The sequence below is a fragment of the Hetaerina americana genome, unplaced genomic scaffold, assembly GCF_022747635.1.
Source record: "Hetaerina americana unplaced genomic scaffold, ioHetAmer1.1.p SCAF_5, whole genome shotgun sequence".
In the NCBI taxonomy this organism is placed as follows: Eukaryota; Metazoa; Arthropoda; class Insecta; order Odonata; family Calopterygidae; genus Hetaerina; species Hetaerina americana.
Window position 1 is genome coordinate 72,996,930 of NW_027287095.1, and position 13,987 is coordinate 73,010,916.

The 13,987-nt window shown below is 40.1% G+C and overlaps 1 long non-coding RNA gene across 1 annotated transcript in view; it reads right to left on the bottom strand.

Annotated features, from left to right (window-relative positions):
• LOC139693533 (uncharacterized) overlaps positions 1–13,987 on the bottom strand; it is an 821,473-nt gene that overhangs the window by 42,278 nt on the left and 765,208 nt on the right. The window lies entirely within an intron of this gene.

The following is a 13,987-nucleotide window of genomic DNA, read 5'->3' on the forward strand; positions in this document are numbered from 1 at the left end:
ATAATATACCATAAACACAGTAATCAACCAGAGGGTTGGTTGGGTAGATGATGGTAGAGTTCACCCAATACTAAGCCCGACGGCATTTGAAAGAGACACATCACGGTAGGGAGTCAGTTCCTTTCCCTGGGCTTTTACAGGAATACGCTTTCACAGGAATATCTGGGGCCCGAAAAATATTTATATACATCTATTTGTTATATATATATAATTGTATTGCGTAGTTGATATAAGTAACATATATTCATGACATACATGTATACAAATGATATTTCTTGTGAAATATCTAGTAGTACACACATTTTTAAACGTGACGATGCTGCATCTCCAAAAGAGAAATAAGTTACAACAAAAACAAAATTAAACAACAAGCTATTCTAACTAAAAGTGGAAAAGCAAAGTTGGTACACTAACTAAAAACACAAGTGTCAAGATGAAAGACGAAACTTTGCTTTTCCACATATAAATTTTTATTATGACCAAGGTTTCGTTATAGCGTAACATCTTAAGGCCTCAAGATGTTACGCTGCAACGAAACTTATGTCAAAATATAAAAAAAAACGCAATAAAAAATTCTACGTGGAAAATCAAAGCGTCTTCTTTAATCATGAAGGATTTACACCACGGCACGCCTGAAACTGAGTCATTAAACAAGTGACCAGCATGTTGCGTACGGAAGGTAAACACTTCCCGGCCATTTTCACATTTCATTCGAGCAATACATGAAGGCGGATTTTTTACTGCAAACATGTGCGATACCACAGCAACCAACAAATGAGAGCACGATCTTGACGTGTGCGACCAACTGATGTAAGGCCCGTAACTCCATCCAAACAGCCGACTCGGCGAGGGCACACCCACGCACAACGTCCGACCTATAAAAACGGCTGCCTCGCCGGGTGGTGGGGCTTGATTTCGGAAGGGGCCAAATTACTTTGAGGGAGAGAAGACCGGCGAAATAGATTGCGGGGATGAGGGGAGGGGAAGAGGGGGAAAGATTTAAGAGGTTCATTTCTGCCGAGGACGTGATGCGTGATCGGAATACGACAGGCACACGTAATCAGGTAAACCCTCAACATATTAGAAAATAAATCGATGGCGCAGCGTTCTTGTTTTTGGTGTCCACCCCAGAACATCTCGGTCCATGCCTTTTGCCCCGCCATCTACCGATATATTCCAACCACCGAATTTAATTTCATCCCTCTCCTCTTTCCTTGCGAGAATATCCTCTTCACTACGGCTCCTGTAACCCTTTTCTATTCTGTCTTCTAGCAATGAGTAGAATACGTTATATGAGGTCTGTCCGTATTCAACCATGCATTATTTCGAGACAAATAGCCTACCTAAAACAATGAGAGGTATTGGTCCCCTTCACGTATGATAATGAACCATCACATCAAGATCATCGTGCTGCAGTGGCAGGGGACAGGGGTTCCAAGTTACAAACGATGACCGAGGTTTTTTGAACAATAGTTAATTGCTAGATATGAGTTATTGGTTTATGGCTAAGATCCTGAAGCAAAAGCTGTCTTACCAACAGTCGGTTGACGATATGAAGGAGATTGCGACGAGGCAGCTGATGACTATTCCGAAAAAGGAATCTTCCGATTGTTTTGAAAAGTGGGAGAGACGCTAGGGTAAGCTTACGACGTCCAAACGGATGTACTTTGAAGGGGAATAAGGCCTCATCGTTCTAGGTAGGCTATTTTTCTCAAAATATTTCATGGCTGAATCCTTTCCGGACAGACTACGTAAATTATATCGCCCAGTCGATAGTCATTTCAATTTAAATGAGAGGGAGAAATGAGAATTATAAGGGATGTGATAAGGAAGAAGGGTAGATGAAGGTACAGCACAGAGGGAGGTTCTTGCCGCTTAAGTTACGTTTTCGAGCATTCGGGTTTTGCGACGCCGTAGACAGCGCAGCCCATTATGAAACCGACGCTCGCTGTCTGTCATTTGTCCATTTCCAATCGGAAAACACGACGTACGGGTCTCCGCATATTCAGTTTCCATCCAGCTCTACCGCAGACATAAAAAAGGGGTATGCGACGAGGCAAAAATACCAAAACGCAGAATCGGATGCATGAAAACATGACTTTTATTCCCCGGGACCCCTTTTTCCTCACCCAAGTAACCCTACGTGACCCCACTCAAATATTTGCCGAACATATAACATTTCAAGAAATGATTTCCTTCAGAACGCCTCAAGAACATTTGAGGATTATGTTTAATTGCGTAAGGCATTTTTGGGGGGAGTTTGTATTCCATGTCAACACATTTCTTACAGGAGGTGGGATAGGGGAGTGTTCAGGAGGAATCTCATTCAAGGTTTATTAATTCATTATTTCAGCCAATGCTTACGAAGAAATGTTTTTAATTAACAATCCGTGATCACCCAAAGGAAACATTTCGCAAATATTCACTTATGGAACTATCGTTTTAGAATTTTCTTTAGGATTTACCAGCCTAATAACAGAGTTTCTAAATTATTGATCACTACGTATATTCAGATAACACAAAAATAAAAATTTGAAAGATGATTCCGTCGAAAATATAATTAATTCTTTTTAAAGAAAAAATCCCCATGTGAAAAATTCATGAACGCGACGATAGTTACGCAATAGGTAGGCGGAATGGGGGTTCCATGACGGCCCCTTTCCATCCATGTCACGTAATACTTCCCAACGGTCATCATCTTACATGAATCTTCGAGAAGGTCCATTTCATACATACAGTGCTTATTCACGGTCTTCATCCAGCATCTTCATCGCCAAAAATATGTAGCGCCAGATGTGAAAGACCTTTACCTTCCCTTCTTCCTCGCTTCCCCCTCCCCTTCCTTCTCTCCATCCTCCCCTTTATTCCGGTATAGTTAATTCATTTGCAGCATTTCTATTTATCGATATTTATTTATCTTTTATCTTATCATTATGACTATTATAGTATTCTTATTTATTCATTAATATTAATCACTAAATTTCTTTTCTTTAAATGTGATATTTTCCAGTATGTTTATCTGCAATTTATTTAAAAACAATGCATAATTTTTTCTCAGTTTTCTCATGATATTTATCACGCTTACCCTGTCATTAAGTATTCACGCATTAGGTATATCTCTGTAGGTTTCGCAGGTTCGCACTCCTTTCCCGTTTTAGTGTTTTCCTACAGTGTATTTTTTCGTTTAAGTATTTCAGTCCCCAATACTTAGGCTTTTCCCACAAAAAAAACCTTTTCACACTTTAACCAATTATCGTCAATGTGACATTGTAATGCTATTTCTTTGAGGCATTTCGTATATTCCCTCAAAATCACAACCAAAATTTCTACACAATTTATTGTAGTCTTTATTTACGTGCGTATGCATGTACACGACGAGGGGCTAGGTGGACGAAGGGAATACCTAGACTCACTCTCGCCCCAATAAAGACGTTTTATTACTTTTCCTGTACTCAACTTTAGCACCTTCTTTTAATCCCACCTTCTTTAATTTTGTAGTAGCCTTGGAGAACACAATGCCATTACTATATGTACCAGCTGGCCGGCCTCATTAACTTCGAAAACGATGTGTAAGATGAAAAGATTTTAGACAAGCGTTAACACGAGTTGGTGCGCGTTTCACCTCTACTGTGAGCACCCGTACGAACAATTCTTTGACTCGATTTGAAGAGGTAAATTTACAACCACCAGAAGATTTTAAATCAACGGGACAACAACATCCGTTTGGTGATCCAAGTAGAGCTCCAGTATTATCATTCAAGATAACTCATATACCCTAACACGACTATTCTGTGGGAGAATTCCCTAACGCAACCGTTCTATGGAGTGGGGAGAAGGGGAGAGTAGGATTAAAAAACGATTGTTTAACATTCCGCATGAAAGAATCGAATCCTAGAGGAAGGGATTCTTTGAAAAATTGAACGAAACCCAGGGGTGGCAGGACACGAGGGAGGATGGAGAGGGAGGAAGGAAGGGTGAGAGAGGGATGACCACAAACAAACACCCAAGTTTAATGAAAATCGGTCAACGGGCGGTGGTTTGCTGGAGGCGGGGACACATATTACATGGAGGAATACAAAGTGCCACGGTCAACTCACAAGGCCGTGTTCCCTGAGAGAAAACTGCCTAACCCCCAAACCACTGCAAAAGGTGCCCTGGACGACTATCCTCCCCTTCCTTAACAAAAGGGATCGTCGGAACACCCTGGTTTCTTCTTCAACCCTGCGCGAGCTCGACCTTACGGCATCCATCCCTCGTAACAACATCGGGCTCACGTGAAACAGTTGAAAACCAACTTTTTTTTTAATTAAAAGAAAACGCGAGCGAGTGAGGTAAAATGAAGGATGGTGAAATCCACTCCCAATCAATGATGAAGGGGGAAAGCGAGGGAGGGGTGGGAAACTAATTAATAACACCCACTCCTGTCCCTTCGATTAATCCGCGCTCTCAAGACTCAGATGGGCAGTCGAGAGGAGCGGGGCGGGGGGGGGGGGGAGGGTTGGAGTTGCCAAATCTCCGGGATTCTCGTCACTCCGGAGACAGCTCCGATTCCACGACAACAATCGCCCGTTCCAAAGGGTTTGTGATGAATGTGATCCCTCGGGGGTTTCGGAGCGCATCTGCCGTTTTATCATTACCAGGCTCGGCCAAGAGGAGAAGTTTGCCTGTATTAATTTGCACGCAAAGTGGTGGGTCGGGATTCACTGAAGTCGACTCCGTTTTCTCGTGTAATACTTGTGTCCCCCCTCCCATTCCCTTCCGGGTTGAAAACCTTCCGGATTTCGGGAGTTTGTCCCCAAAATAGAAAAAAATACGGACATTCCCGAGTGTCTAACATAAGGGGGCTAGGGGTAGCTCGAAAAATAATAATAAAAACTTGAGCCCCTTACATGACCACTTGTGTTCATGGACATATTGTAGCAGTATATTTTTAGCAGCAGTCTGCCGGGTTAGGGTAGGTTTTTGATGGACCCTTTCTCTACACATTTACTGTGCCTCTAAGCCCAAACTAAAATTACACAAGTGTCCATAAATACAACCACACATGTACTCGATGGTTTCTGGTTCAACGTTGTGGAAGTTCATTCCATTGACAACCACAAATATTACATTAAATCATTCTTTGGCTCTACGTACTTCAAATGACTTACTTCCAATGACGTTCAGTATTATTTTCTTAAAGGACTGGTGTCTATCAACAAACTCTTCTTTTTAATGTACATATTTTCTTCTCTTCCTCTTTCTCCTCTTCTCTTCTCCTCTATTTACTAAAATTAAGTATTTTTCTGAGACTATCCAATACGAATAGTTGACTATTACCTTCGTTACACAATGTTTAAATACAATGACGTTAAAATGTATCGAATTATCATCAATAGAGGTCCATAAATATTTTATTTTTAATTTTTGTTCAAGCAATTCTGCTTGTTATTTTTGTGTTACAACGCGCCGTTTGTTCTGGTCAATTTTTTTATATATAGATACCAAATTGACTTGGCACTAATAATGGTTCGAAGCAAATCCGCCACCCTTTCGTGTGCTAATTGAGACTTTCAAGGAGTTACACCGTCAGTCATTACCTGACTTGCCATTGAAAGTAATAGCAGTTAGAAAATGTACTTGACGGTGTTAGCACTCGTGCTCCATGTGGTCGTCTGACCCTAGTGAAAAGAAATCCTTGCATCTCTCTTTGTTCTAAAGACCGTTTGGGAATTAAAGCTTCAAGGACATTGAACATAAAGATTTTGTATCCATATTAAAAAGACTTGGTACTTCGACGAAGTGAAGCCTGAAACAGTAGAATATATAAAGATTTTGTCTCTCACGCGATCGAACATTTAACCGAAACATTTTCGCAGGACATTTTGTTTTCCATTTACCGAAGAAAGAAAATGAAAACGACCTTACAATTTCTCCAAGGGACGGATTGGACCCTTTCACCATGGCAACGCTCCCACTCTCCCCGTCCTTGCCTTCGAGGAAAGTGAAGGAAGAGATTCCCTTACTAGGCACCCCATTCTCACGACCCCAACGGACCTACTCCCTATGGCTTTTACCTCTCCGGAATAAAAATGAAGGTGAAACGGGTGTGAAGATTTGATGACATCCGACACCGTCGAGAAGCGCGTGACCGGAGATCTCACGAGGAACCTCTGACGATAACATTTTCGAAACCAACGTTTCAAAATTGGTCCCTAACGTCGTGATGGGTGCACATCATCACAAGAGGACTATTAATGTTTACTTCGTGAGCGATGAACGATTTTCAAAGTAATATTTATTGCATTTTTATAGGTTTTCATGCATGGCACATTGGTGACAAAGGTGTATAAAAATAAAAGAACATAGGATCGGCTATGCAAAGCGGCCCACGAGGGGTTTTCTCCGCCCCTTTGGTGAATGCAAGACTAGGCTTTCCCGGTTGTAAAACCTCAACTGCTTGTCATGTGGCAAGTGCTGGACTACAGGACCTGTACTATATTAAATACTTGGATTTTGGACATCCAACTTGAAGAGTCATGTCGGCTATAATAAGGTTACTTTTCTGCATATCGGAAAATTTATTATAATTGATGCATATGCATTATTATTATACCATGTATTGGTATGTTAAAAGAATAAATGATTTTTTTACATTGGCACATATGTAAAAAATCATCTTTTTGGCTACATATTCAGAGTATTACCAAACGAACAGTAAAGAAATTTCACATGTAGATATGCTTTATCGTTAAATTAATATAGTATAATCATAAATGATGTTCACAATATTTTAGAGAGAGAGAGTTAATTCTTAAGTGGGAGGAATATTGAATGCATAAGATTCTCACACCGCTGTTGAAGAAATCTATTTATAAGAACAAATAATTCATTGCTAATAAATCTTCTTTCATGACGACCAATCTTAATCATCAGAAAATAGGGAAATCGAATAACCGGCACGAACTATTGGTCGTGACAATGAAAAAGCGAACCACAAAAGCCTTGACGACGTTTAGAAAGAAATTTTCTCGCCAATCTTTCACATTCGACTTGACTGCCAATGAATTAGTGCCGAAGCGACGACAGCTACACCAGCGTATTAACTGCACTTCATCCAGGATTATGGAACCGCTCTTCTTCCAGGGGAAACTTCACGGTCAAAGGGCGAAGAAGTTTGCTGGCTTAATATACAAATACTTTATGCGAGCTCTTTTCCAAATTGCTAATGCTTGTGAATTTCAGAAATTCACAAGCATTAGCAATTTGGAAAAGAACCTTAGTGATAAACTACCCGAATGTTGGTTTGATAGGCGAGGGTAATGCCGGAGTAGCGACTGAGTGGAACTTATGCTCGGTATATATACCTGTATATATATATATATATATATATATATATATATATATATATACCTTAGTTATATATATATACCTTAGTGATATATATATATATATACTCATTCATATAGAAACAGATATAAGGAAAAGGGATAGGAACACACACAAAGGACGAACACAAGTGGAAAGATCCGGAGTTCAAATCCCGGTCTAGGAAATATTTTTAAATTCGTGATCCGCTGAATTTCGCCTTCCCCACCTCTCCTGTGTTCGTCCTTTGTATGTGTTCCTATCCCTTTTCCTAGTTCATTGATTATTACTATTATTGAGAATTTATAATGTGGCAAAGTACGGGTGTACAACATCACAATGACTCAGGACCTAAGGTGTATTCTAAACTCTACAATCACCCAAAGACCCACGAATGGATATGACCTTGGCGCGTGACGGTATATTTACGAATGTAAGGCTATTCTGTAAAATGTACACGTACATAGAATAAAATTCTATTGATAATGAGCCCGAAGGATAAAGGAGCTCCGAGATTCCTCGCGGAGAGGGAGGTGTTGGGGGAAAAGTTCGTACCCTTACCGCATTCCGCCATTGTTCGCCGCCCCTTCCATCACCATCCCTCCTCTTATCCCTTTCCACTCTCCCGACGGAAAAAGCCTCCCTCATTTTTTTACAATTAATTATTATGTGCTACTCAATTCGCCCTAAACCGTTATCCTCCACCTACCCTTCCAGCAACATTATTCCCACATCTCCGTCGGAACTCAGCCTCCAATTCACTCGTCCTCTGTTCCCCATTTATTCGTCTTTCCTCCTCCTGGGACTCCTTGAATCACCGGGAGTCGAGAGAGAAAAGATGGCGATGACACAGGATTGAAAATTTGGCCATGGGGGACGTTAAAAGTATGATACGTGAGGTCGCAGGCGCGCGCGCGTGTGTATGTGTGTGTGTGTGTGTGTATATATATATATATATATATATATATATATATATGTATGTATGTGTGTTTGTGTGTAAGTGTATATATATATATATATATATATATGTGTGTGTGTGTGTGTGTGGAAACATAAATATATATAAATGTATATATATATCGGTAGTGTTTTGGACCAACACGGTCAAAGTAGTAGGGACGTAAGGAGAAGAATTGCGCTAGGCAAAGAGTCTTTCACAAAGAGGAGGGAGTTGATGACAGGGACTTTGAGTAAGGATATTAAGAAAAGACTCGTAAAAACTTTGATATGGAGCGTAGCTATGTACGGTGCGGAAACGTGGTCATTGAAGCAGGAGGATAGACGTAGATTGGAGGCTTTTGAAATGTGGGTGTGGAGAAGAATGGAGAAGGTGAAATGGACAGAGAAGAAAACAAATGAGGAAGTACTTGGTATGGTGGGCGAAGAGAGGGGTTTGTTGGGAGAAATCCTATGGAGGCAGGAAAAGTGGATGAAGGGGGTGTTGACCGGCAGTGGGATGTTGAAGACTGTGATAGAGGGTAGAATGTTGGGCAAAAGAGAAAAGGGAAGGAACAGGATAGGGATGTTGGACGGGATGAAGGGAGGAAGAAAGTACTCAGAGATGAAGAGGGACCTGATATAGAGTAGGATGATGGATTTTGTGTTTTGTTAGGAGTAATAAAATATTTGTTTGGTAGTTGTGTCCATCCAAAAACCTACCTTAACCGGTAGATTACCTTAAAAAATATATATGTATATATATGTATATATATATATATATACACACACACATAAATAAAACACTCGAATTTGGACATATGCTGCAGAGGTATATAAATATTACAAGATCTCAGAACTGAAACAATATTGTACACAAAGTATGCAATTAAAGTCAAAGTACATACATTGGTAAATAATAATTATTTTCTCATTGAAAATGAAAAAAAGGGCTATTAGAAACTTAGGTAGTTTTATCAAGAATAGTGTTCCAGGAAAAAATTAAGTGAACTGTGAGTGTGATACATTTGACATTCAAGAATCGTACACATAAAAATTACCGTAATCATACGATTGCCATTGTTGTTCGAACTGAAATCAGTAATATCTTCCCAAAACTATAATAAGATAAAAGTAACGCTCTCAAGAACTTGAAGAGGCAAAACTATCTCCTGATACACGATAAGATACAAAGCAAACTTAATGAATTTTAAATTAGCCCGTTAAAAACCTAATTAAAGTTTATACTTGAACTAAAGAATTCCAAACATATCACTTCAACGTCATGTATCCTGTTAAAATTAAACTACTATCATATTAATTTCTTTATTTGTCTTACACTTCCAACGAGAAACATCCAGAATTCTACACGCATTTTATTTAATTAGTCAATTTTAAGACTGAGTGTAAAAGAATCGACAAGTGACAATACGATTACTGAGGATAGAAATTGCTAGTGGAAATGCGAAAATAAGAAAAGAGTGGTTGAAACAGAGAACGGAATGTAGGAGGCAGTGAAAGAACTGAAAAATTATAACAGAAGTATAAGGAAAAGAATGCGAGGGCTGAACGACACGATGAGGGGAAGAAATGCCGTGGAGACAAAGAAGGAAATAACTGCTAGAAAAGTATTTTTTGCAAATGAAACATTTTTAGAAATCAAAAACGATGATTGAAAGTTGTTCTTCCTTCTTCAGAGTCTTCCCGAAATCAACCACCAAAATGCAGAATGTGTCCTATGGTAATGATGGAATGAAAAATATTTAATTTGCTAGTTAAAAATACTTGTTAGATATATTTGAAGTATCTCAAAAAATTATCTTAACGGCCAAATCCTTATCTGAATAACGCCATGAACTAACAAAGTCATGCCAATACCAATGTAACAAAAGAATGACAGATCCATTCAAATTTATTATTTAACAAGTATTCAAACTCTTAATCATTAGAGCAACGCATTTAAATCGTCTCGGATACATATTATGTCAAAATACGATGATTCTGATATATATTGGAACGGACTCCAGCTGCGGAAGGGATAATTGTATACGGGGATTTCTTTTTTAACGGAAACGCATCTGTTTTACGGAAGACTAAGATGATTAAGTAAAAACACTCAATTTCATGCAAGAAAGGACTGCTTTGTCAAACACGGCCGCGGTTAATGAGCTCGGTCAAAAAATTAAGCATCCATATTGCTTTGAATCTTTTTGGAAGAAACAAATATTTTCAAGAGTACGTTCCTTCTGAATCTCCGAGACAGGACGGCGCTAGGCCACGAATGGAAGTCCCGTGACCGCATGGTTGAGAATACACATCCAAGTGAATGGCGAGGGACGGGGGAAGGGAGGGGAAAAAAATAAAGAGCGTGGGAAAGAAATACCCAAGAAATGGTTATGTGTTCGAGCATGAAGAACGGAAACGACACGCTAAGAAAAATTACGAGCCTACCGAATGGAAATTCGAAAAACAGGACAATGAAGAGGAAGTCGAAGGGGTGGAGCGACACAATTCCGCGCATTGGCTTTCCTAGGTTATTGGCCCCCCTCCCAAGCAATCTCTTCATGGGCCATCTCGAAGAGACCTTCCTGTCACAGCAACCCCTTCAACCTCTTTTCTGGGTCCGCTACATAGACGATATTTTTATTCTCTGGACACATGGCTCTGACTCTCTCAACAACTTCTTATCCGCCTTAAATTCATCTTTCACGGTTAAATTCACCTCTTCCATTTCAGACTCCACCATCACCTTTCTTGACACAGACATCTCACTTCAAAACAACAAATTCACTACTTCAGTACACATCAAAGCCACTAACCATCAGCAATACCTACACCACACAAGCTGTCATCCTCAACACACGAAACGCTCGATTCCTAACTCTCTCTCTATCCGCGGACACCGAATTTGCAACACCACAGCCACTCTCAACAAATACCTTGCCAATCTACACCTTGCACTCCTCAAACGCGGTTACCCAGAAAAGTTGCTACGAAATAAAATCCACCGTTCCACCCGACCACACACACCACACAATAACAAGCCCACATCTGACGCAGGACTCAACCTTTGCACCACGTATTACCCCGGATCACACAGACTGAAAACCCTCCTTAAAGAACTGTTTCCAATTTTACATGACAATGACGCGACCTCATCCTTACTACCCCAATGCCCATCTATCGCATACAGACGACCCGCCAATCTCAAAAACCTTCTGAGATCCACCAACCCTTTGGCGCCCCCCCGTGACAAATTTCCCAATATTTCCCCAACTTGCAACCGCCCCCGATGTAAAACCTGTCCTCTTATTATGCCTACTCCACTCTCCCTACATCCCCTCATAGCCCCCCCACCTCGTTCCCACGCTAATTGCCTCTCAAAAAATATTATTTATCTTTTATCATGCAAACACTGCACTTCCTTCTACATAGGTGAATGCATTACCCCCTTATCCATCCGAATGAATAATCACCGGTACTCCTGTAATTCTGCCTCACTCTCATCTCTTCCTATCCCTTCACACGCCAATTCCCACAACCTTTCATTCGACCAGTGTTTTTCCCTCAGCATCCTAGAATCCCTACCTGATTCAGCTACCAACATAGAGGTGAGAACTCGTGAATCCGCCTACATTCTATCCTTCCGTTCCTTTAAAATTCCCACCCTTAACCGCCATATTTAATTTTCCTCCCAGCATTCCCTCCACACCTCCCCTCCACACCTCCCCTCCACGCCCATAACTCTTTCCCCTCTCCTGATCCATAGCATATTTTCAGTCTCTCTTGAAGAAGGCCCCTGAGAGGGCCGAAAGCTCGAACAATTTACCGTGTAAGTGTTCTTTTATATGTGTCTATTCTTTTCTATTTGTGTTATGTTGTGTCAGCCCATTATATATATATATATATATATATATATATATATATATATATATATATATATTGGATCTTATCTATTCCAACTATAATCTTATCTCCTACCGTTAATACAGATCTTCCCTTCTTACTTCTCGTTAGTGTTTTAATCTTCTTGCATAGCGAACCAATTTCACCCTTCCTCTGTTAACTTTCCAAATCCTTGCATCACGACTTTTCTATATTACTATTATATATAGCACTATTTGTTATATATATATATATATATATATATATATATATATATATATATATATATAATATATATGAGGAATATTCATAAGATAAGGAAGGTTTGCTTATATTTAAATATTGGTGCTTCAGAACACAGTTATACTCCTGCAGCGCCATCTACTGATTCACTGAGAAGCTTTAGCAGCATTTATTTTGTTTCAGAAGTCGTTTGCTTGTCCGTGCATGCAAACAACAATGTCCGCGACAATCATTCATCCCGCCAGCTGAAAGGATTATCGGCTGCTGAAATTCATCGGGAGTTATGCCTAGTTTACGGACCTACAGTCATGAGTGAAGGAAAGGTTAGACAATGTTGCCGTGATTTTAAAAATGCAAACGTCCCGTCCGTCGAAAGGGACGTCAAGCTACGGACCCCTTGGCGCCTTTCGTTAAGAGTAGGCTAATGCCGAGGCCGGGTTTCTCTCCACCCTTCATCCTTTCCTATCCATCCCCTATGGCGCAAATGACCTCAGCAGTCGGTCGCCACCCCTAAATACTACTACTAGTACTTCAGTTTAATACCCCTTTCACTTGCTTATCTTGCAGTCCAAATTGGAATGTAGCCAAACAGTAGAGTAGAAAGCGGAACCAAGTCTATTCCGCCGTTAAGTTTTCTGAATCTCATTTTATGCTTTTAACCAGCAAAGTTAATGAGCCCACGGGGTATTCCATGAATACGAAAAGACCACGTTGCCATAACATCAGCCCAGATGATTATGCAACAATAAGAGGTTCGAGACGCGAAATACACGAGCTTCATTAACTGCCACATTTTTGCGATTCACGAATGCTCACGAATTGCAGTGCGGGGATTCGCTGTCGCGTTGAGTCCGAAGCAAAGTGATTTTGGCATCCATCGGTCACCAAACAGTTCACATACATTAATCGGTTCCCATTTTTCTAAGTGGAATTTAATTCGAGTTCTTCTCCATGCATGGCTGAGAATATAACAGCGCTTTAAGTATTCACCAAATATACGTAGTAATGTAAAATCATCAAGGGAACAGTTGTTCCATTTACGAGTTCATCCTACATAGTTTACTCGTCTTTGGTTTTTGAAGCTCAAAGTAAACAGTATATTTTAAGGCTGTTATTTTGAAACATACGAGAATTCGTAGGCAATATGATATATATACAAGTATTCGTAAAGACACTAAAAGCAAGATGATAGGCGTAGAGTGGAGGGCTATGATATGTGGGTGTGGACTCGAACAGAAAAGGAAAAAGTGAACACAAACTAAGAGTCAATGGGAATTTAATGAGAGGGGAAAGGAGTTTTTCAATAGGAGATAGTGTTGTTGGCAGAAGTAAAAAGGAGGTAGGCAAGATAAGCGCAATTTATGTTAATTGGTGTTCGAACTTTCTCATAAGAGTGTTGAAAGATTGATGAGAGATTTGTTGGAAGATCTTCCTAGGTAACCATAACCAGCACAAGGAAAGGAACTGGCCCCCCTACCGTAATGTATGAATTTCACACGCCGTATAGGGCTTAGTACTGGGTGAACTCTATACCATTATTTACCAACCGACCTTCGGGTTCATTACTGTGCTTATG